The 24101-nt window shown below is 38.4% G+C and overlaps 1 protein-coding gene across 2 annotated transcripts in view; it reads right to left on the bottom strand.

Annotated features, from left to right (window-relative positions):
- LOC143023841 (peroxidase-like) overlaps window positions 1–23655 on the bottom strand; it is a 724944-nt gene extending 701289 nt beyond the window's left edge. For both annotated transcript variants that reach the window (XM_076182490.1, XM_076182481.1), the window contains exon 1: window positions 23571–23655. The gene's annotated coding sequence lies outside the window, so the exon portion shown is untranslated. The remainder of the gene's footprint in view (window positions 1–23570) is intronic.
- Window positions 23656–24101: the final 446 nt, after the last annotated feature.

Below are 24101 nucleotides of genomic sequence, written 5' to 3'. Positions count from 1 at the left end.
TAACCGATTGCGCCATCAAGAGAGATATATGTTGAGCGCAACTTGTGTTGGCACGGTGTATATATATATATATATATATATATATATATATATATATATATATATATATATATATATATTATTATTATTATTTACTCACACATACTACCCCACCCCCAGGAGGTGCTCAGATGAGAGGAAGGGTGGGAGGGGTGTGGAGTGTATTTAGGGATGAAATGGGTGGGAGTGTTTTTATGCCTTTCCTTTTGTGGCTACCTCCCTTGGAAGGGGGAAAAAGCCTTGGTATATGTATGTATGTATGTATTATTATTATTATTTTATTATTTATTTGTAACCATATTTACATTATGTATTATACAATGTGTTTTGTAATTATGTAAGATATCGCAGATGCGATGCGCGCCTTTTGTTTTTGGCGTGAATTGGAGAGCGTGGCTTCAGTTTCTAAGTAGCCTTGTCAGCAGTTGCACGCATTTTGTGTTTGTGCTATTTTTGTGTGTGTATCCAAATATAAACTATATATAATTATTTGCGCACTCATTAGCCACCCCAATACAAACTATTCTTATATATTTGTATGTTCGAGTTACATACCCATACACGAAATTTTGCTTTCAACCCATCTCCACTATGATAGTACATTTGCATTTGGTAAGTATACGAACTCGGGAAAGTATCTGTACAACACTGAATGGGTCCCAGTGAACAGACATACATTTTTATAAACCACAGTGCACTTTAATTCTAAGCCATCAACATCGGGAGATCCGCGGAGGCCAACAATCAGAAAATGAAACGTGGTACGGCCAAGGACTTGAACCAGGCTTGTCACGTGATAGCCTTATTTGAGTCCTTGGCCGTATGACGTTTCAATTTCTGTCTCCCGATGTTGATGGCTTAGAATTAAAGTGTATTGTGGTTGATAAAAATGTATATCTGTTCACCGAGACCCATTCACACAACCGCGCCAACCTCTGCCACGTCACTCCTGCAAACTTCGCAATTTCGTCTCTCCATCCTCTGTCTGGTCTCCCTCTTACACGCTTCCCATCTAGCGGCGTCTACTCAGTAACACACTTGCTCCATCGCTCATCAGTCGTACGCACTAACTTGCCTGCCTAATTCCACTTCCTCTCTTTCACCGCTTCCACAATATCTTTCACTCTAGTCTGCTCTCTCACCCAACTTGCTCTCTTTCGGTCTCTCAGCGTTATTACCATCATTGACCTCTTCATCCTCCTCTATGCAGTCCTTAGCTATGTTTCCATCGCCTTCACCAGTTTCTAAGTCTCACACCCTTATATTATTGCTGGCAGAATGCATTGATTATAAACTTTACGTTTCAAGCATCAAGGTAGGGAGCCTCTCAGTATTTTATTATACTAACCACACTTTCCAACCAATTGTGATACGTCCTTTTATTTCATTATCATGATCTTTTGTCATTTTCACCATCTGGGCTAAGTAATCATACTCTTCAACTTCTTCAAGACTCTCACCATCGATTATGATCTCTTTACTTTGACCTTTCGTGTTGATTGCGTAGCGAGTTTGGTATTTCTATTTGTTCTACTGAGTGAAAGACCTCATAATCTACAAAAGCTAAACAGAGAGGTATATTGTATGCTGTCGTTTTCTCGATTAGTTGGGACATCGCCTGCAAATGGTCTAGAGTCGAATATCCGCTCCTAAAGTCTGACTGTTCTCTCAGTTGGTTTCCATCTGAAACATGACTTAGTCTATTTGCAAGGATCTTGGAGAATACTTTATATACATTTGATAGCAAGCTCATAGGTCGATAGTTACTAAGGTACTTCTGGTTTCCTTTTTTATGTAGCAAAATGACTATAACATTGCACCACGATTCAGGAACGCTTTCTTGACGTAAGCATTGGATGCACAGCTGAGCTAACTTAATATGAACTTCTTTCCCTTCATCTTTCAAGAGATCTATCGATATACCACCTTCCTCAGGTGCTTTTCCTCGTTTTCTATTTTTTAGAGCAAATAAAGTTTACTTCGTTCTTTGTTGTTCTATTTGGACTTCTCCACGTCCATTTACGACTTACACGCTTTTGGGAGAAAGTATTCATTATCCTCGTGTTCTCTGCAAAATTGACTAACATTTCGCATGTCATTTCTTTCACCTATTCCAAACTTCCCAATCCACGTCTCATCTCCCATCTTCTTCCCCACTTTAGCATTAAAGTCTCCTATTACCAACGTGTACTTATTTGTTTCTTGATCCATTACCTGACTTAAATCATCATAGAAGGACTCAACTTCATCGTCTGAACTCTGTGATGTAGCTGCATAAACCTGAACTATTTTTAGAGTGTATCTTTTACACAACCTAATCACAATCCAACCTACCCTGTCTGAAAAACTACTGAACTTGACTATATAGATATATATATATATATATATATATATACATACACATATATATATATATATATATATATGTGTGTGTGTGTGTGTGTGTGTGTGTGTGTGTGTGTGTGTGTGTGTGTGTGTGTGTGTGTGTGTGTATTTACCTAGTTGTACCTAGTTGTATTTTACGGGAAGGGGAGCTTTGCTCGTGGTGTCCCGTCTTCATATTTCATTTCTTCTAAACTACTTTTAAATTGATGTATTGTTTTTGCACACACCACTTTCTCATCTAACTTGTTCCAACTGTCTATTACTCTGTGAGGAAAGCTGTTCTTTTTGAGATCTCTTCTATAGCTGTCTTTCTTGATTTTCTTTCCGTGTCCTCTTGTGTGTGTGTGTGTGTGTGTGTGTGTGTATTCACCTCGGATCTGCTGCAGCTTCTTTTCGAGACAGCCAGACACCACCCTACGGCAGTGAGCTCAGAGCTCATTATTAGCAGATCTCTGGGAAGGTCTGAGACCACTCACACTCCACACATCGGGAATGCAAGGTCACAATTCCTTGACTAACGTCCCGTACCTACTCGCTGCTAGGTGAACAGGGGCTACACGTGAAAGGAGACAAACCCAACTTGTCTCCGCCCGACCGGGGAATCGAACCCCGGTTCTCCGGCTTGTGAGGCCAGTGCCTTACCAATCCGCCACCGGGTGTGTGTGTGTGTGTGTGTGTGTGTGTGTGTGTGTGTGTGTGTGTGTGTGTGTGTTGGTGTGCGTGTGTGTGTGTGTGTATGTGTGTGTGTGCATATATATATATATATATATATGTATATATATATATATATATATATATGTATATATATATATATACACACACACACCAAGGACTACTATTACACAGGACGTGCGCACTCAGATCCCTGGGTTCGCTAGCGGAGGCAATTGCTTTCTTTGTAACCTAACATTTTATATTGGACAAATATATAAAAATTAAAAACCTAACATTGTATATAGGACAAATATATCAACTATTGACTTATTCAATGCAGTATAAGTTAATATAAACTTTTATAGTGAAATAAGAAACTATTTTATGTCACTGTTATGCTTTTAAATTACAATTTTAGCCGGACTTAACAGGTATTAATGTATGTGGTTAGTGGACACAAGGGATGGCGATTTTTTTTTTTTTTTTATCTTTTTCAAAAATATAGAAAATAGATTTTTTTATTTAAATCAGATTTATTTGATTTAAATAGTTTTTTTTCTATACATTTTAAATATTGTGGGATTGCTATCTGATATGCGATCTGATTGCTAAACGACATTTTTAGCACATCAATATAGGGAGCAGTGTTATACAGACTCGCCACAAGTATACAAAGAACGGTATAAGCCTACATGTAGTATATATCACTGTGCAGCCCACAACAAGTTTCAACAAGATTCTTGTTGAAACTTGTTCTAGGTAAGCAGCTTCTCACTGAGTTAGTTGCTACTTTGGAATCAACCAGGAAGGATGTCTTCTGGACCTGGCAGATTGGTTCCTTTAGGCAGAAAAAATTATCCTGTCTGGAATCATTTTGAAAAACTACCAACAACTTCTGGCAAAGGGTACCTAGCTAAATGCAAAGACTGCAGCCAGGAACTTCAGGGCATTGTGTCAAGATTAAAATCTCACAGAGATAAATGCCAAGGTCAGCCACAGCATACAGAAGAAATTGATGACCCAGGTAAATAATTTTACTTATATTGTGTGCATTTCTCCCTTTTCATACGCATCTATATAAATTTGGTGAACAATAGAGAGCATGTGCAATAAAAATGTGAAAGCCTAAAGAGATGATACTTCAACTTCATTACTTCTAAATTTGGGTAATGACTATATCACTATAATATACTGTATCCACTCAACTTTGGGGCCTAGATGATTGTTATTCATTTCATTCAACATTGTGTAATATATTTCATAGGTTTCATTGGAATTCAGCCCACATGGGATTCAGCCCAAAGGGATTTAGCCTAATCTAACCCAACTAATCCATTATTTTTAGTGAATTTAAAAGTGGACTGAATCCTCTGTGTGGCTGAATTCCAAGCCTACCTATTTCATATCCTGTTAATTATTTCCAAATAATTTAGTGGCTTGTGTGAATATGATCATTATCTAAAAAGATAACTACTGTACTCAAAAGTAGCCTAAATCACACTGTAACCCAACTAATCCATTATTTTTAGTGAATTTAAAAGTGGACTGAATCCTGTGTGGGCTGAATTCCAAGCCCACCTATTTCATATCCTGTCAATTATTTCCAAATAATTTAGTGGCTTGTGTGAATATGATCATTATCTAAAAGAATAACTACTGTACTCAAAAGTAGCCTAAATCACACTGTATTCATTCATCTATTTATTCATTTATAAATTATGTAATATGCTAAAATTTTCTGTTTCCATTTCAGGATCTGTATCAACAGCTTCAATCCCTTCATTATCGGCTCCACTTGAATTATCTGCAAGCCTGACTCCACCATTAAAAAGGTCACTGTCAGACATCTCCACAGGCGCCACTTCTGCTAAATTATTTTCTTCTAAAGGAAAGTCATCAACATCTCTGGACAGATTTATCATAAAAACTTCAGCCTCTCAAAAGGTAAATCTCGACAAAGAAGTTGCAAGAATTATATTTGCTACAAATTCACCATTTCGTCTTGTTCAGCATCCTCAGTTTCTCAAGATGGTTCGGAACCTGAGGCCAGGTTATATTCCTCCATCCAGAAAAGATATTGCTGATAAGTACTTGGATCTTGTGTATGAAAAGGAATATCAAAAGTGTGTAGATGACCTGAATAATGAAACTGTATGTCTTTGAATTGATGGGTGGTCTAACATCCATAATGGGCCCATACTATGAGTCACTCTAACAACATCCACTGGTCAGAATTATTTAGTTGACACAATAGACACATCAAGGAAATCTCACACTGCTGAATATCTTCTACAACTTGTATAAAATTCGATCAAGAAGGCTGAACAAGATTTTGGTTGTCACATTGGAGGTGTTTTGACATACATACATACATACATACATACATACATACATACATACATATACCAAGTCTTCTTCCCCCTTACTAGGGAGGTAGCTAAAAAAGAAAAGGCACAAAATCACTCCCACCCATTCCATCCTTCTCCTTGTAGCCCCACAGGTCACATTCCTAAAAGTAAAAGCAAAGACATAAGAGGGTCTGGAAGTTCTCGGACCAGCACCCTAAGGTTTTGGTCTTTTAATGTGCGTGGATGTGGTACAGATGAGAGTAAAAGGGAAGAGATAGGTAGTATGTTTGTGAGAAGAAAGATGGATGTGTTGGCTTTGAGTGAAACTAAGTTGAAAGGGAAGGGCGAGTGTAAGTTTGGGAGTGTAAGTGGGAGGTTATCAGGAGTGAAGAGAGGGCGAGGGAGGGAGGGGGTGGCTATACTAGTAAGTGAAGAGATAGGTAAAGGTGTAGTGGAGTGGAAGGAGGTTTCCTCAAGGATAATGTGGATGAAGATGAAACTGGGAAAGGAGATGTGGAGTGTAGAAGAAAGGGAGGCCTTTTGGATAGATTTAAATGAGTGCATAGAGGGTTTAGGGAGAAGTGTAAATGTAATAGTACTGGGAGACCTTAATGCTAGGGTAGGAAAGGATCCAATTGATGGAGTGGTTGGGAAATGTGGAGTTCCAGGAAAAAATCGTAGTGGAGAGTTGATGGTGGAAATGTGTCTAGAAAGAGAGTTGATGATAGCAAATACAGTGTTTCGGAAGAAAGTCAAGCATAAGCACACATGGGAAAGGGTGGTGGATGGAAGGGTGGTAGATAGAGCTTTAATGGACTATGTAGTGGTAAATAGGATTATGATAGGAAGAGTTAAGGATGTACATGTGCTAAGGGGAGAGGGTGGGGGAATATCAGATCATTTTCTAGTGGAAGGTAAGTTGAGAGTGGAGGACAGATGGAGAAGGAGGAAAGGGACAAAAGGTAGGGAGGTGCATAGAGTGAACTCTTTAAATGAAGAGGAAAAGTTTTGACAGACAATGCAGCAAATGTCACCAAGATGAGAAAACTCTTGGAGGATTCGAGTGAACCTGAGGATTCCGTCCTCACATACGGCTTATACCGTTCCTTGTATACTTGTGGTAAGTCTATATAACACTGCTCCTTATATTGATATGCTAAAAATGTCCTTTAGCAATCAGATTGCATATCAGATAGCAATCACACAATATTTAAAATCTATAAAAAAATCTATTTAAATCAAATAAATCTTATTTAAATAAAAAGAATCGATTTTTTATATATATATATATATATATATATATATATATATATATATATATATATATATATATAAAAAGAAAAATCGCCAACCCTGGTGTCCACTAACCTCATACAATAATACCTGTTAAGTCCGGCTAAAATTGGAATTTCAAAGCATAAAAGTGCCTTAAAAATAGTTTCTCATTTCACTATAAATGTTTATATTAACTTATACTGCATTGAATAAGTCAATAGTTGATATATTTGTCCTACATACAATGTTAGGATTCTGGTTTTGATATATTAGTCCAATATAAATGTCTGTTGAGGAAGGACGGGAGAGGACAGAAGACATGGGTGAATGAAGAATGGTTGTATATGGATGATGTTGTGATTGCATGAGGTGGAATGGGCGGGGGGATGGGGGGTGAGGTAGTATGTGTGAGGAAAATTTGACGCAGCCCAAAGGGATTTCTCCCCGTCTTCTCCTTTTATACAATGGGGAGACGGAGAGGGGGGTCTCCGATTTAATGAAGCGGCCTTGCTGTGGATATGCTGTGTCTTGCGACACTGCTTCTGACCCAGGGCAGTGGACAAGGTGCAGGGATGACCCGTCATCCAGGAGGTGCTAAGATAAGAGGGAGGGTGGAGGGGTGTGGAGTGAATTCAGGGATGGAATGGGTGGGAATGATTGTATGCCTTTTCCTTTTTGGCTACCCCCCTTGTAAGGGGGAAAAAGCCTTGGTATGTATGTATGTATGTATGTATGTATGTATGTATGTATGTATGTATGTATATATGTATTTATGTATGTATGTATGTATGTATGTATGTATGTATGTATGTATGTATGTATGTATGTATGTATGTATGTATGTATGTATGTATGTATGTACAGTATAAAATGTTAGGTTTAGTCGATTTTCGTATGATTTATTTTTGATGTTTGGAATCCGTTTTGTGGCCCGCCGTTGTACTTTTTCCAGTCTGTCAATGTCTTTAATGAGATTCGGTGACCATACGGAAACAGCATATTCCAAATGTGGACGAACTAACGATTTATATAGCTTGTTAATGAGTGATGGACTTTTGAAATCAAAAGATCGCGCAATCAGTCCTAGAACCTTATTTGTTTTCTCAGAGGCTGAAATACACTGCTTGGATGATTTGAGGTCGTTACTGATAATTACGCCGAGATCTTTTTCGCTATCCACTTTTGTTAACGAATTTCCAAATAACTTGTAATCGTACTTACTGTTATTTTTACCTATGTGCATTACCTTGCATTTACTTGTGTTAAATCTCATTAGCCACTTTTCAGACCATTACTGTAATTGATCTAAATCTTCTTGAATATCTAATGGGTTTGAGTGATCATTTGCCACTCCGCACAGTTTTGTATCATCAGCAAATTTGGAAACAGTAGATTTTAGTCCATGGTCTATATTATTTATATGTACCATGAATAGAAGTGGCCCAAGAACGGAACCCTGAGGAACTCCACTTGTAACATTTTTCCATCTAGAAGTTTTTCCATTTAAAACAACTCTCTGTTTTCGACCATTCAACCAGTTACTAGTCCAACCTAATAGGCTACCACTTATTCCGCGTAAAGCTAACTTAGTAAGTAGTCTTTCGTGTGGGACGGTATCAAAAGCTTTTGCAAAGTCTAGATGTATTAAATCTATATTGTTTCTTTTGTCATAATTCGAGATAACTATGTTGTAGAATTCGAGTAAGTTAGTCACGCAAGAACGTTTCCGTCTGAAACCATGCTGGCTATCATTTATAAAAAAGTTACTTTCTAAATGATTTTTCGATAGCATCTCTGATGATAGTTTCCATTATTTTTCCTACGATTGAAGTCAAACTTATAGGCCTATAGTTATTTGGCTTCTTTTTGTCACCTTTCTTGAATATGGGAGTAACGTTAGCTAGCTTCCATTCTCTTGGGACATCTCCGGATATGATGGATTTCTTGAAAATAATTTCTAATGGAACAACAATCTAATTTTTCATTTCCTTTAAGATTCTTGGATGCCAACCGTCAGGCCCTGGTGTTTTATTAACTTTGAGTTTATCTATACACCTTTTAATTTTTTCTTTTGTTATATTTACCGTAGTGAGTAAGTTTACCCTAGACTTTTCACAGGTTTCAGTTTGGAATTCACTTTGAGGTATTTCGTTTACGAATACCGAGCTAAAATAATTGTTTAAGATATTACACATTCCTTCATTTGAATATTCAAGTTGACCGTCAGCAGATAATAGTGGACCAGTGTGATTCCTAATAACCTTTTTATCTCTAATGTAACTATAGAATTCTTTGGGATTCTCTTTGGATCTATCAGCGATGTTCATTTCGTATTGTCGTTTTCTTTTTCTTATTGTCTTTTTTAAATCTCTCTGTATTGATACATAACTTTCAAAGTCATAAGATGCACCGGAGTACTTATATTTCTTATAAGCCTGTCTCTTTTTAGCAATACTTTTTTCAGTTTCTTTGTCGAGCCACTTTGGGCGAGCCTGATTTGGGGGACGTCTGTCCTTAAAAGGAATGTAAGTTTGATTCATCTTAGTGAGCGTATTTTGAAATATTTCCCACATCTGATCTACAGGCCTTTCGTTTAATTTTGCCTCCCAATCTGTAAGCTGAAGCTCTTGACGTAGTCCTGTGAACTGAGCTTTACTGAAATCGGGTCTTTTAGAAACACAAGTATCTATTCTAAAATTGTTTAGGAGTTTGAATCTAACTAAGTTGTGATCGCTATTTGCAACAGATTCACCGACTTCTACATCAGTTACCATGCTTTCGCAGCTAGTGATCAATAGATCGAGTAAGTTTCCATATCTTGTGGGCTCTTTTAGATGCTGAATTAAGTAACTGTCACCAAGAAAATCAATCAAGCGATTACCTATATGGCCATCTTCAAAGGTCATCCAATCAATGTCAGTAAAATTGAAATCACCCATTATCAACAAATCCCGGTTGCAGAAACTAGACAGTTCTTGAAATAACAGTTTGTCGTCTGCTAATGATAATGTCTTTGGTCTATATATTACACCTATATTCATTTTTTGTCCATTTGTTTGGGTAACTCAACCCACAAACTATCATATGCATCCTGTTTCACTTTCTCTAAAACACAATCATGAACATTGTTTTCAACGTACAATAGAACACCCCCCCTTTCTTGTGGTTTCTATCCTGATGAAAGTGTTTAAATCCCGCAATATTAAATTCAGCTTCGAACTCTGTACCATTTAACCATGTCTCGGTTATTCCTATCATATCGAAATTTTCGCTTTTGACATACGTCTGTATTTCTTGAAATTTGTTCCTAATACTACGAGCATTAAAGTACATGGTTTTAAGGAACTCGTGATTATTTCTTTTTGACACATTTTGAGTTTCAATATCATGTCTTACATTATCATTTTGTTTTTTATTTATACCTTGCTCTATATTATTATTTGGTCCTTCATTGACATTCAATGCCTCATTAACATTTCTCCCATTAAAATTAACATTTCCCCCATCACGGACATCTGGTCGATCACGGTCATCCGATCTCTTTTGTACATTTTGTCCCCCTACGTCACCGTGATTTACGCCGGCCTCCCGTCGTTCATTGACATTATGTCCGGCATCCCTTCCTAAAATTATATTTTGTCCTCCAGTGACATTATATCCTACCGTGATATTTTTTCCTCCACTATAATTACATCCCATCATGATCTTTTGTCTTCCACTGTCATTACATCCTATCATGATATTTTGGCCTTCATTGACATTCTGTCCGGTATCCCTTCCTAAAATTATATTTTGTCCTCCACTGACATTATATCCTACCGTGATATTTTCTCCTCCATTATCATTACATCCTATCGTGATATTTTGTCCTCCACTATCATTACTTCCCATCGTGATATTTTGTCCTCCACTGTCATTACATCCCATTGCGACATTTTGTCCTATGACATTACATCCTAATGTAACATTTCGTCCTCTAGCGACATTATATCCTAAAATTATATTTTGTCCTATACTGGCACATTGTTCTACATTAATACTATACTGTACACACACACACACACACACACACACACACACACACACACACACACACACACACACACACACATATATATATATATATATTATATACACATACACACATGTACACACACGCAAACACACAAGAAACAGCTACAGAAGAGAACTGAAGAAAATCAGTTTTCCACATAGAGTAGTGAACAATTGGAACAAACTGGACAATGAAATAGTATGTGCAAAAAATATACATGGGTTTAAAAGCAAACTAGACACTGCGAGATACAAAGGCGGGACACCACGAGTATAGCTCCCCTTCCCGCAAAATACAATTAGGTAAATACTAGTAGGTAAATACACACACACATACACACACACACACACACACACACACACACACACACACACACACACACACACACACACACACACACACGCACGAGCACACACACACACACACACACACACACACACACACACACACACACACACACACACACACACACACACACACATCGTGGCACTGTGGTTAGAGTTCTCGCCTGCCACTACGGCGGTCCGGGTTCGAGCCCCGCCCAGGGCTGAAATAATTTCAGTATCGCTGCGCTGCGGGTTGTTACTTCAACTCTCGTGGGCGGGGAGTTGGGTGTGTGTGTGAGTGTAAGGTCTCAATATTACCCATAGATCGGTCATACGAGCTCTGAGCTCTCATCTGGGAGGGTAATAACCGCCGATCACGAGTCCAACACGTGATCCAAGACTATGGTGAATCATGGTGAATCACATACGTTTCTGATCGACTCCATTACCTGAGATGACAGTTTTGCCAGACATTTCGCGAGTCTGTGGTGGTGCACTGCCAACCCCTGAAGTTGAGTCTCATGAGAACGTTAGGTTTGTTGATTTTAAGCAGTCTACACCAAGATCTATATACACCAGGTCTAACCGTTTGAGCCGTTCTGCGCAGTTTCTGACGTCATCTGGATGGTTGCGTTTTCTCTTTGTGAAACACTGAAGAAAACTGTGAAACGCCAATGAAGACTGGAACTATTATATTTTCCCCCCGTTATCTCTCTCTCTCTCTAGCTCATTGCTATTATCAGTGTGTGTGTGTGTGTGTGTGTGTGTATGTGTGTGTGTGTGTGTGTGTGTGTATGTGTGTGTGCATTTATATACATGTATTTTACAGGAAGAGGACATATCGTCGTGTGTGCTTATATGTGTACACGTTCACATGTGAGTGTGTGTGTGTGCGTATGTATGTGTGTGTGTATTTATATACTTGCATTTTACGGGAAGGGGAGATATCGTCGTGTGTACTTATATGTGTACACGCTCACATGTGTGTGTGTATGTGTGTGTGCGTGTGTGTGTGTGTGTGTGTGTGTGTGTGTGTGTATGTGTGTGTGTGTGTGTATGTGTTTGTGTGTGTGTGTGTGTTTATGTACTTGTGTTTTACGGGAAGGGGAGATATCGTCGTGTGTGCTTATATGTGTCCACGTTCACATGTGTGTGTGTATGTGTGTGTGATTCACCTTGGTCTCTTGGATCACGTGTTGGACTCGTGATCGACAGCTATTTCCCTCCCGGAAGAGAGCTCAGAGCTCGTATGTCCTATCTATAAACTTACACGCACACACATCCCAAACTCCCCGCCCACGAGAGTTGGAGTAACGATTCGAAGCGCAACAATACTGAAAAAATTCAAGCTTAAGCAGGATTCGAACCAGATATCACCGATAATTGCGTCTTCCACGTCTGAGTCTCTACCAACCGCTCCACCGAGTCTCTTACTCAATTGAACGTGTGTGTGTATTTACAGTATATACTTGTATATTACGGGAAGGGGAGATATCGTCGTGTGTGCTTATACAGTATGTGTACACGTGTGTGTGTGTGTGTGTGCTTATACAGTATGTGTACACTTGTGTGTGTGTGTTTATTTATTTGCAGGGAAACGATGAAAATTTTCATATTTGGGCGGGATACGAACTAGGTAATGCTGTTATTGTTGTCCCAGAAATCTGAGTCCCTACCAACCGTACCACCGAGTCACTTATACTGTATATATGTTCGTGTGTGTGTATTTATATACTTGTATTTTACGGGAAGGGGAGATATTGTCGTGTGTGCTTATACAGTATGTATACACGTTCACGTGTGTGTGTGTGTGTGTGTTTGCGTTTATATACTTGTATTTTACGGGAAGGGGAGATATCGTCGTGTGTACTTATATGTGTACACGTTCACATTTGTGTGTGTGTGTTTGCAGGGAAACGATGAGAATTGACATTTGGCTTACTTCCTCTTTGGTTTGAGCCACAATCCTTAATGTCACAATAAGCCATATTGTCAAGATCTATATATACCGGTATATACAGATCTTCATTGTCAGAATGTAACTAATTGCGTGGAGAGGTGCGAGCGGAGGCAGCAACATACCCGAGTGACGCACCAGCTACAACTGACAGCGATAGGATGCGCGAACCCCACTTTGAACAGCCAGGTGACGTTCATGGGCCCGCTGCGCCAACACCCTCGAAATTCGGTCGGAAGTGGTAAGACCTGGTATATATAGATCCTGGTCTACACATCTTAGGAGGATTGGGGTCGTCTTCAAGTAGCCCTATAAATTTATTTTCCTTCTCTGTTCTTTTTAGAACTTCTCTTTCATACACTTTGAATCTATCTGCCTCAATTGCTGCGAAACCTCAAAACGGACACAAGCCACTTGGACAAATTGTACCCAGCAGATCCTCGGGAACATGTAATGGGTCTCACAGGGTTGTTCGGTTTGTGAGTTTTAATCAACCCATACATGTATGGAAGTGATGGTGAATTCGAGGAGAGCTGCTTGATCAAAATGTCATGTCCTTTTAAAATGCCTTTTAACTTAGTGTTGAAATTCTTATTGACAACATCTAAAGGATTTTTCTTTAATTTAGTGTACGTATTTTTGTCATCTAAGAGGATGACAAATGGATGACCTCTTAGATGACAAAAATACGTACACTAAATTAAAGAAAAATCCTTTAGATGTTGTCAATAAGAATTTCACCACTAAGTTAAAAAGCATTTTAAAAGGACATGACATTTTGATCAAGCAGCTCTCCTCGAATTCACCATCACTTCCATACATGTATGGGTTGATTAAAACTCACAAACCGAACAACCCTGTGAGACCCAATACATGTTCCCGAGGATCTGCTGGGTACAATTTGTCCAAGTGGCTTGTGTCCGTTTTGAGCCTTCTAGTAGGGACAATTTCCCACAGCCACATACACAACAATGTAGAGTTAGTTAACAAACTTAATAACCTTATAATTAACTATGATTTTTCTCTTATTAGTTATGATATCACTTCGTTATTTACTCGTGTTCCGGTTTTTTATTTATTAGTGTATCTTGAAGAAGAATTGGAGAAATTTGATTTACCACTGCCTACTGCCACCATTATTGATTTAATTAAATTGTGTGTTTTGCAATCTCATTTTGTGTTTAACGGTAACTATTATTTACAGAATTTCGGTATGGCAATGGGTAATCCGATTTCTCCAATTCTTAGCAATCTTTATATTGAATTTTTTTAAACAAAGTTGTTACCCAATATTCTCCCCCAAAATGTTACTTGGTTTAGGTACATTGATGATATTTTGTGCATTTGGCCTATTAATGCTGACCCGTCAACTTTCTTGTCACAACTTAATGCCTTAGTCCCTTCAATCAATTTTACCATGGAAATAGAACAAAATAATCAATTACCTTTCCTTGATGTATTGATATACAGAAACGAAAGGTCTTTCAAATTTGATGTTTATAGGAAACCCACCAATGTTCTTTCATATGTTCATTTTTACTCTTCTCATCATTACAGGACCAAAGCATCTATGTTATCTTCAATGTACCTTCGTGCTTATCGGATTTGTAGTCCGGAGTTTTTGGATGATGAATTCTCAAGAATAAATGACATAGCTTTAAAATTAAAGTATCCAAATCATCTAATTGAAATTTCTCAAAAAATTGCTAGAAAGTCTTATTTTGAGGACAAAACTAAAGAAAATTTTAATTCTAAAAATATTCTCGTTCTTCCTTATCATGACAACTTCATTAAATTGCCTCATATTCTTAAGAATTTCAACATCCAAACCATTTTAAGGAACTCCAACACAGTCAAAAGTCTTTTGATTAAAAATTCCCCCGAAAATAAGGAAGGCTGTGTATATAAAATTCCATGTAAAGATTGCAACAAATGCTATATTGGTCAGACTGGAAAGGAATTAAATGTTAGAATAAAGCAACACATATATAGCGTTAGAAGTGGTCAAACGTCCAACGCGTTATTTGTCCATCTTAGGGATTTTAACCATTGTATCAATTGGAATGAAGCTAAAGTAATTGTCAAAAGTAATTCTTATTTGAATAGAAACATCATAGAATCCAGTCTGATCAAGAATACATTTGTTAATAATTTAAATTTAAGTCAAGGATTATACAAATTGGATGAATTTATCATGACAAAAATTGTAAACCAAATGTCCGGACACTTGAGCCAATATGGCACTGGGAGAGATCCACCTTAACCCTCTGAGTATATATACTTGTCTCTTTTATGTATCTATACCTTGAAAATGTCTGAATAGACGAAAGCGCTCGGTCTCATCTCTTTCATTTTCCCATTGGTTTGTCTGCATATATATATGTGTATCATATGTATATATATATATATATATTTTTTTTTTTTTGCTAGTAACCACGAGGAAATTCAAAGAACGGAATACTAAACGTTTTCGTCTATTAAGACATTTTCAAAGTACAAAGTGTCACAACAAAGTATAACTTAAATACAAAAGTATAGAAAACAGGAGAGGTCACTCAACGTAATTTTAATGTTAATGTTGTGTTTAAGAACCATACAATCAAAGAACTTCTTATCAAGAATTCACCGGATAATTCGGCGGGTTGTGTCTACTCTATCCCTTGCAAGAATTGCAATTCTTGTTATATTGTTCAAACTGGCAATGAATTAAAACTTAGATTGAACCAGCATAAGTATAGTGTCCGTACTGGCCAATTTTCAAGTGGGATTTTTGCTCACATTAGAGACTACAATCACCGTATTGATTGGGACAGTTTCCAAGAAATTGTTTCAAGTAATTCTTATTTGATAAGGAATATAATTGAATCGTGTCTCATTAAAAAGAACTTTCAATGAAAATCTCAATTTAAGCGCTGGTCTTTTTAAACTAGATAATTTTGTTATTAACCCAATTGTAGGACAATGTCCCAAAGCTCCGCCTTAGCCATCTTGTGTGACCTTTTTTTCACCTGTGTCAACTGTCACCCATTTTTATTTATTTATTCTTGTTATTATTATTTTCTATTATGTATATGTATGCGTGTGCATGCATGCATATATATATGTATGTACATGCATATATTTATTATTATTATTTCTATTTTTGTTTCTTTGTAAGACAATCCTTATGTATTTATGTTGAATCACATGTGTCAATTGTCACCATTCTTATTTCTTGTTATTATCATTTATATTTTGTTTCTTTGTAGGATATTTCTTATGTATTTATGTTGAATGTCCTTTTATCACCTAGTCAATTGTCATCCTTATGTTTTTATGATGAGTGACATTTTATCACCTGTTTCAATTTTCACCCATTTTTTTTTGTTTCTTTGTAAGATAATCCTTACGTATTTACGTTGAGTGACCTCTCCTGTTTTCTATACTTTTGTATTTAAGTTATACTTTGTTGTGACACTTTGTACTTTGAAAATGTCTTAATAGACGAAAACGTTTAGTATTCCGTTCTTTAAATTTCCTCGTGGTTACTAGCAAAAATCTCTCTCTCTCTCTCTCTCTATATATATATATATATATATATATGTATATATATATATGTATATATATATGCATATATATATGTACATATATATATGCATATATATATGTACATATATATGTATATATATATATGTACATATATATATATATACATACATACATACATACATATACCAAGACTTTTTCCCCCTTTCAAGGGAGGTAGCCAAAAAGGAAAAGGCATAAAATCATTCCCACCCATTTCATCCCTGAATACACTCCACACCCCTCCACCCTCCCTCCCATCTTAGCACCTTCTGGATGACGGGTCATCCCTGCACCTTGTCCACTGCCTGGGTCAGAAACAGTGTCGCAAGACAGCACATCCACACCAAGGCCGCTTCATTAAGTCGGCGACCCCCCCTCTCTGTCCCTCCATGCATAAAGGAGAAGACGGGGAGAAATCCCTTCGGGCTGCGTCAAATTTTGCTCACACATACTACCTCACCCCCCATCCCCCCGCCCATTCCACCTCATGTATCACAACATCATCCATATACAACCATTCTCCATTCACCCCTGTCTACTGTCCTCTCTCGTCCTTCCTCAACAGACATTCCCCTCTTCCCCAAAGCCCCCTTCACCCCATCCATCCACCTCATCCTAGGGCGTCCCTTAATGGTCACTCCCTCCACATCTGCCTTCCATACCTCTTTTACTAGCCTTTTATCACTCATGCTTTCCATGTGTCCAAACCATCCTAATACTCTTTCATCAACCCTATCTCCCAACTCCCTTTCCACCCCTGTTCTCCTCCTCACTTCCTCATTTCTCACTCTATCTAGCCTAGTAACCACCATCATACTTCTCAGACTCCTCATCTCAAGCACATTCAAACTCCTTCTCTCTTCCTCTCTTATATTCTATGTTTCTGCTCCATACAGTGCTGTTGGCACAATAACTCCTTCATATAGTCTCCTCTTAGCATCCATTCCCAAATGTCTATTCCTCATTACACTTTTTAATCCACCAAGGCATTTACTTGCTTCTCTCAATCTACATTCTACCTCCACCTTCACTCCACCTTTTCCTACCACATTTGCACCCAAGTATCTAAAACTATCCACTTCCTCCAGTCGCTCTCCCTTAATGCTCACTTCCAGTCTACTGCCCTTTCACCCCTTGTACATCTCATCACCTTACTTTTACCCACATTTATCTTCAGCTTTCTTATATCACACACTCTCCCAAACTCTGTCACCAACTTCCTCAATCCCTCCTCGGATCCTGCCACAAGCGCAGTGTCGTCAGCAAACAACAGCTGGCTCACCTCCCACTTTTCTCCATTTTCTTTAACCATCTCCAATCCCTGACCCACTACACTTGCATTTACCTCTCGCACTACCCCATCTATGTATAAGTTGAACAGCTAGGGTGACATAACGCATCCTTGACGAAGTCCCACCTTTACCTCGAACCACTCACTCTCTCCATTTCTAATTCTGACACAAGCTCTACTACTCTCATAAAAACTCTTGACAGCTCCTATCTCATATATCCGCAAAATCTCCCACAGCGCCTTTCTGCCTACCCAGTCGTAAGCCTTTTCCAGGTTCATAAAGGCCCAAAAATCATCCTTCCCCTTTCCTATAGCTTTCTCACATATTTGTCTTACCACAAAGATCTGATCTACACAACCTCTACCCGTCCTAAATCCACACTTTTCCTCACCAATTACTCCTCTGTTCCTCTCCTAATCCTCTCAATCAAGATCTTCCCATAAGCCTTCCCAACTACACTTACAAGCTAATCCCTTTGAAACTACTACTTTCACACTTGTCCCCTTTTCCCTTGTAAAGTGGAACTATACAGGCACTCCTCCAGTCCTCCGGCATTCTACCTTCTCTCCAGCAAACATTAGATAACCTTACCAGCCAGTCCACCGTCACTGTATCTCTTTTTTTTTTTTTTTTTTTTAGACGTTCTGCATGGCATCCATCCAGACCAGGTGTCTTACCTGCTTTCATCGTCTTAATAACTGCCTTCACTTCCTCCTTCCTTATTTCTCCTCCATTTTCCTCACTCATCACGGTCATCTTCTTAGCATTTCCCACTGCAGCTATCTTTCCCTCCTTATTCTCCTTTACATTTAGCAACTCCCTAAAATATTCTGCCCATCTTCCCCTTACTGCCTTCTCTTCCATTATCATCTCTCCATCTGCACCTTTTAGCTTTTCTTCTCTACTTGATTCGCCTCCTCTTCCTCTCTTAATTTCTTTCCAAAACATCTTTTTATTACTTTCAATATTTTCTGTCATACTCTTACCCCACTTCACATCTGCTCTCCTCTTTGCCTCCTTTACCTTTGCTTTACTTCTCTTTTCTTTTCTTTGTACCTCTCATATGACTCCCTCGTCCTATTTTGTAACCAATCTGTGAAAGCTTGCTTCTTCTCTTCTACAACCTTCTTTGTTTCCTCATCCCACCATTCACTACCCTTCCTTCTATTTCCTCCTGTCCTTCTTGTTCCACACACCATCTTTGCACACTTTGTGACTCCCTCCTTGAACCATCCCCATTGCCCCTCCACTCCTAGCTCTACTCTATCCTTCACTCCCTCCCACTCCTCCTTCAGCTTCTTCTTGTACTCCATCTCCTTTTCCTTTTCATTTAAAGAGTTCACTCTAAGCACCTCCCTACCTTTTGTCCCTCTTCTCTTTCTCCATCTATCCTCCACTGTCAACTTACCTTCCACCAAAAAATGATCCGATATTCCCCCACCCTCTCCCCTTAGCACATGTACATCCTTCACTCTTCCTATCATAATCCTATTTACCACTACATAGTCTTTTAATGTGCGTGGATGTGGTACAGATGAGAGAAAAAGGGAAGAGATAGGTAGTATGTTTGTAAAAAGAAAGATGGATGTGTTGGCTTTGAGTGAATCTAAGCTGAAAGGGAAGGAAGAGTGTAAGTTTGGGAGTGTAAGTGGGAGGTTATCAGGAGTGAAGAGAGGGTGAGGGAGGGAAGGGGTGGCTATACTAGTAAGTAAAGAGATAGGTAAACGTGTAGTGGAGTGGAAGGAGGTTTCCTCAAGGATAATGTGGATGAAGGTGAAACTGGGAAAGGAGATGTGGGTTTTTGTAAGTCCATATGGATCTGGCAGTGAGAAGAGCGTAGAAGAAAGGGAGGATTTTGGATAGATTTAAATGAGTGCATAATGGTTTTAGGGAGAAATATCAATGATATAGTACTGGGAGACCTTAATGCTAGGGTAGGAGATGATCCAATTGATGGAGTGGTTGGGAAATGTGGAATTCCAGGAAAGAATCGTAGTGGAAAGTTGATGGTGAAAATGTGTCTAGAAAGCGAGTTAATGATAGCAAATACAGTGTCTAAGAAGAAAATCAAGCATAAGTACACATGGGAGAGGATGGTGGAGGGAAGAGTGGTAGACAGAGCATCAATAGAGTATGTAGTGGTAAATAGGATTTATATATATACATACATACATATGTATATATATATATATATATATATATATATATATATATATGTATATATATATATATATATATATATATATATATATATATATATAAATGTATACATTTGGGAATCGATTATAAGAGATTATATGAAGGAGTGATTGTGCCAACATCACTGTACGGGACAGGAACATGGGACATAAGAGAGGAAAGGGGAAGGAGTTTGAATGTGTTTGAGATGAAATGCCTCAGAAGTGCGATAGGGGTTACTAGGCTAGATAGAGTGAGAAATGAGGAGGTGATGAGGAGAACAGGAGTGGAAAGGGAATTGGGAGATAGGGTTGATGAAAGAGTATTAAGATGGTTTGGACACATGGAAAGAATGAGTGAAGAAAGATTAGTAAAAGAGGTGTGGAAGACAGATGTGGAAGGAGTGAACACGAGGGGACGTCCTAGGATGAGATGGATGAATGAGGTAAAAAGGGCATTGGAAATGAGGGGAATGTCAGTCTAGGAATGACGGGAGAGGGCAGAAGATAGGGGTGAATAGAGAATGGTTGTGTGTGGATGATGCTGAGATACATAAGGGGGAGTGAGTGGGAGATGGGGGGAGAGGGAGTATGCATGAGAAATAATTTGACGCAGCCCGAAGGAATTTTTCCCCGTCTTCTCCTTTTCTGCATGAGGGGACGGAGAGGGGTGGTCGCCGAATTAATGAAGAGGCCTTGCTGTGGACGTGCTGTGTCTTGCGACATTGCTTTTGACCCAGGGCAGTGGACAAGATGCAGGGATGACCCGTCATCCAGGAGGTGCCAAGATAAGAGGGAGGGAAGAGGGTAGAGGGGAGTGGAGTATGTAGGGGACGGAATAGGTGGGAGTGGTTTCTATGCCTTTTTCTTTTGGCTACCTCCCTTTTAAGGGGGAAAAAGCCTATGATATATGGTATATATATATATATATATATATATATATATATATATAAAGTATATATATATATATATATATATATATATATATATGTGTGTGTGTGTGTGTGTGTGCGTCTGTGTGTGTGTGTGTGTGTGTGTGTGTGTGTGTGTGTTTGTTTGTGTGTGTGTGTGTGTGTGTGCGTGTATATATATGTATATATATATATATATATACATATATATATATATATATATATATATATATATATATATATATATATTTTTTATTGAGAGAGAGAGAGAGAGAGAGAGAGTGAGAGAGAGAGAGAGAGAGAGAGAGAGAGAGAGAGAGAGAGAGAGAGAGAGAGAGAGAGAGAGAGAGAGAGAGCGCCAAAACACGAGAAGATCTTTGAGTTGTATTACCAACGTTTCGACACTGGTCTTTTTCAAGGTAAACTACATCTATTCTAAATATATTTTACGTGTGGTGCTTGCTCCTCTTTTTCGTCTCCTGCAATATTTGATTGCTAGTGATGCCGCTGGGAGAGACCATATGATGAATCCTCCTCAGTTGTTATTGGAATTATTTTTACTAATTCCTGCAGCTTCTATAATTTTTCTCATCTTCTTGTTGAGTCTTTGGTGGAATATTTCTATGTTTTTCCAATTCGGTAGGTGTCCTGCCTTGTCTATGTGTGTTACAAGTGAGTTGCTGGTTTTGTGTGCTCTAAAGCCGTTTTTGTGTTGTTTTGTCCGTTTTGTGATCCCTTGTACACTCTCTCCATAGTATGATTGATCACAGCCGGTACTACAGGGGATTTAGTACATAATGCTATTTTCATTTTTGAAAATATGTGTTTTATTTCGTCTTCTATATATTCTGTGCTACATATTCTGTATGCACGTAGGAAGAATTCAATGATTATATCTGATTTAATTCTTTCACCGTGACCTGATAGATAGTTGACATAATCTTCTTTGTTGGTTTGTTTTCTGTGTACTTTGTACTTTGAGTTGGAATCTGTTCTAACAATTGTTTGTCTAAAATGATAAGCACCCTTCTTGTTTTTCTTCAGAATTCATAAATGACTGATCTATCGGTAATGCTGTGACCTTACACGCACGCACACACCCAACTCCCCACCCACGAGAGTTGGAGTAACAACTCACAGCGTAGCGATACTAAAATTATCTCAGCCTTGGGCGGGATTCGAACTAGGATCGCTGTAGCAGCTCATATGAACGCTGCCATTGCGCCGTCGAGTCGTGTATGTATAAGTCACCATGGTCTTGGATAACGTGTTGGACTCGTGATCAACAGCTACTATCCTCCCGGAAAAGAGATTCACCATGGTCTTGGATCACGTGTTGGACTCATGATCGACAGCTATTTCCCTCCTGGAAGAGAGCTCAGAGCTCATATTTGACCGATCTATGGGTAATGCTGTGACCTTACACCTCCAACTCCCCGCCCACGAGAGTTGGAGTAACAACTCGCAGCGCAGCGATACTGAAATTATTTGAGCCCTGGGCAGGATTCGAACCAGGACCGCCGTAGTGGCAGCCGGGAACTCTAACCACTGCGCCACGAGGTGTGTGTTTGTATGTGTGTGTGTTCGTTTGAATACATTTGATAAAGTGAGCACACATTAAAGTAAATACAAAATATTTTTTACTAAAACAACGAAATGTGCCTAGCAGCTGAAAAAGACATAACTTAAAAAGAGGTCTGCATTTCACGACTCCGAAAACAACAATGAAAAACGGATCCCATATGCAAGAAGATGGTAGAGATTTGTCAAAGAAAAGAAAATGAATCAGTAATAAACTTGGAGAAATGCACCGAATGTACTCAGGACTGTAACAAGGTCATGGTTAGGACAACAGAAAGAAATAATTTTTATAAACAAATACCACACTAAATTATGTTTCCACATCTTGGTTCCTTGCCGTATAGAATACAAAAGAAAACACATGGAAATACAAACAAAACTACCTACATTTAAAAATAGAAATTCTCCTATAGAGCAGTATATGAGAAAGATTGGCACAGTTCTATATAGTAAACCTCAGATACATGCATCCATTACACATCACACAACCTTCGGATAATAGAAACACACACCTCCGGCATACTACTCACAAATCTTTCAAAACTTACCTCTGCACCTTACATTTTCCAACGGAACGAGATTGAGAAATGCACTCAAATATGATTGTATAATCGTGTATTTTATCTAAATATTACATACTGAATATCCTGGAGTATTTCTAAAAATATATCTGCTATGCTCAAATAAACAAAAAGGCTCACCATAATAAAAAATCTTATGGGTAATAATATTTTCTTGTAATATTCAAATTCACTTCAATGACATTTTCTTTCCAATATATTTGCTCCTTTTCACGCTCATAACACAGGCCCATAGAATAAATGCACACATAGCTCTCAAAGGATTCTGATTTCAACGGAAAGTAACAGATGTTCAAATTGAGCGCCTTCATTGAACGAAAAAGTCCATGACAGGAATACAGATACTACTAGCAGTATTTGAAAATTCAAAACATGATCGCCATTTTCGGAATGAAAGAAGATACAAGAAAAAATCTGTCTTACTGTATGTTCTATTCCTTTTCTCGATTATTTTCACTACTCGGATCTTCTGACAAATGGAGACGCACGGATATTAACTTGTCTAACGCCAGACACAAAATGGTTTGTCCTTGGAATCTTCACAAGATTATAAACTCCTGTAGCCGGCGTAAGTGCGTGCGTATGTCTGCAGATTGATATGATGTAAACTTACTCGAGGATCAAGGAAAAGAAAAAGTGCTGTCAGACCGGATCGGACAGGAAACCTGTAGGTGTGGGATTACATGCCAAGGCCGGGTAAGCAGGAAGAGAAAGTACAATCCATCCCTTCCCGACAATAGTGAAAACCAGTCATTGAAGATATCACTGGAAGATGAAAACGCTGAGTAACCACTATTATAAGGTATACAGAGTTTGCAGTATCCACACCATATGATTTAATCCTCCTCGGTTTGAACAGGGTTTATATAGGTCGAAGCCTCTTCAAGCATCCGACCATAATTTGAATAATAGAATAATTTGTTGTTTCCCAAAAGCAAAAAAGTTGCAGAGTTC

The sequence above is a fragment of the Oratosquilla oratoria genome, chromosome 3 (genome assembly GCF_046742065.1).
Source record: "Oratosquilla oratoria isolate Oo_2021 chromosome 3, ASM4674206v1, whole genome shotgun sequence".
In the NCBI taxonomy this organism is placed as follows: domain Eukaryota; kingdom Metazoa; phylum Arthropoda; class Malacostraca; order Stomatopoda; family Squillidae; genus Oratosquilla; species Oratosquilla oratoria.
This window is presented reverse-complemented; position numbering and strand designations above follow the sequence as displayed.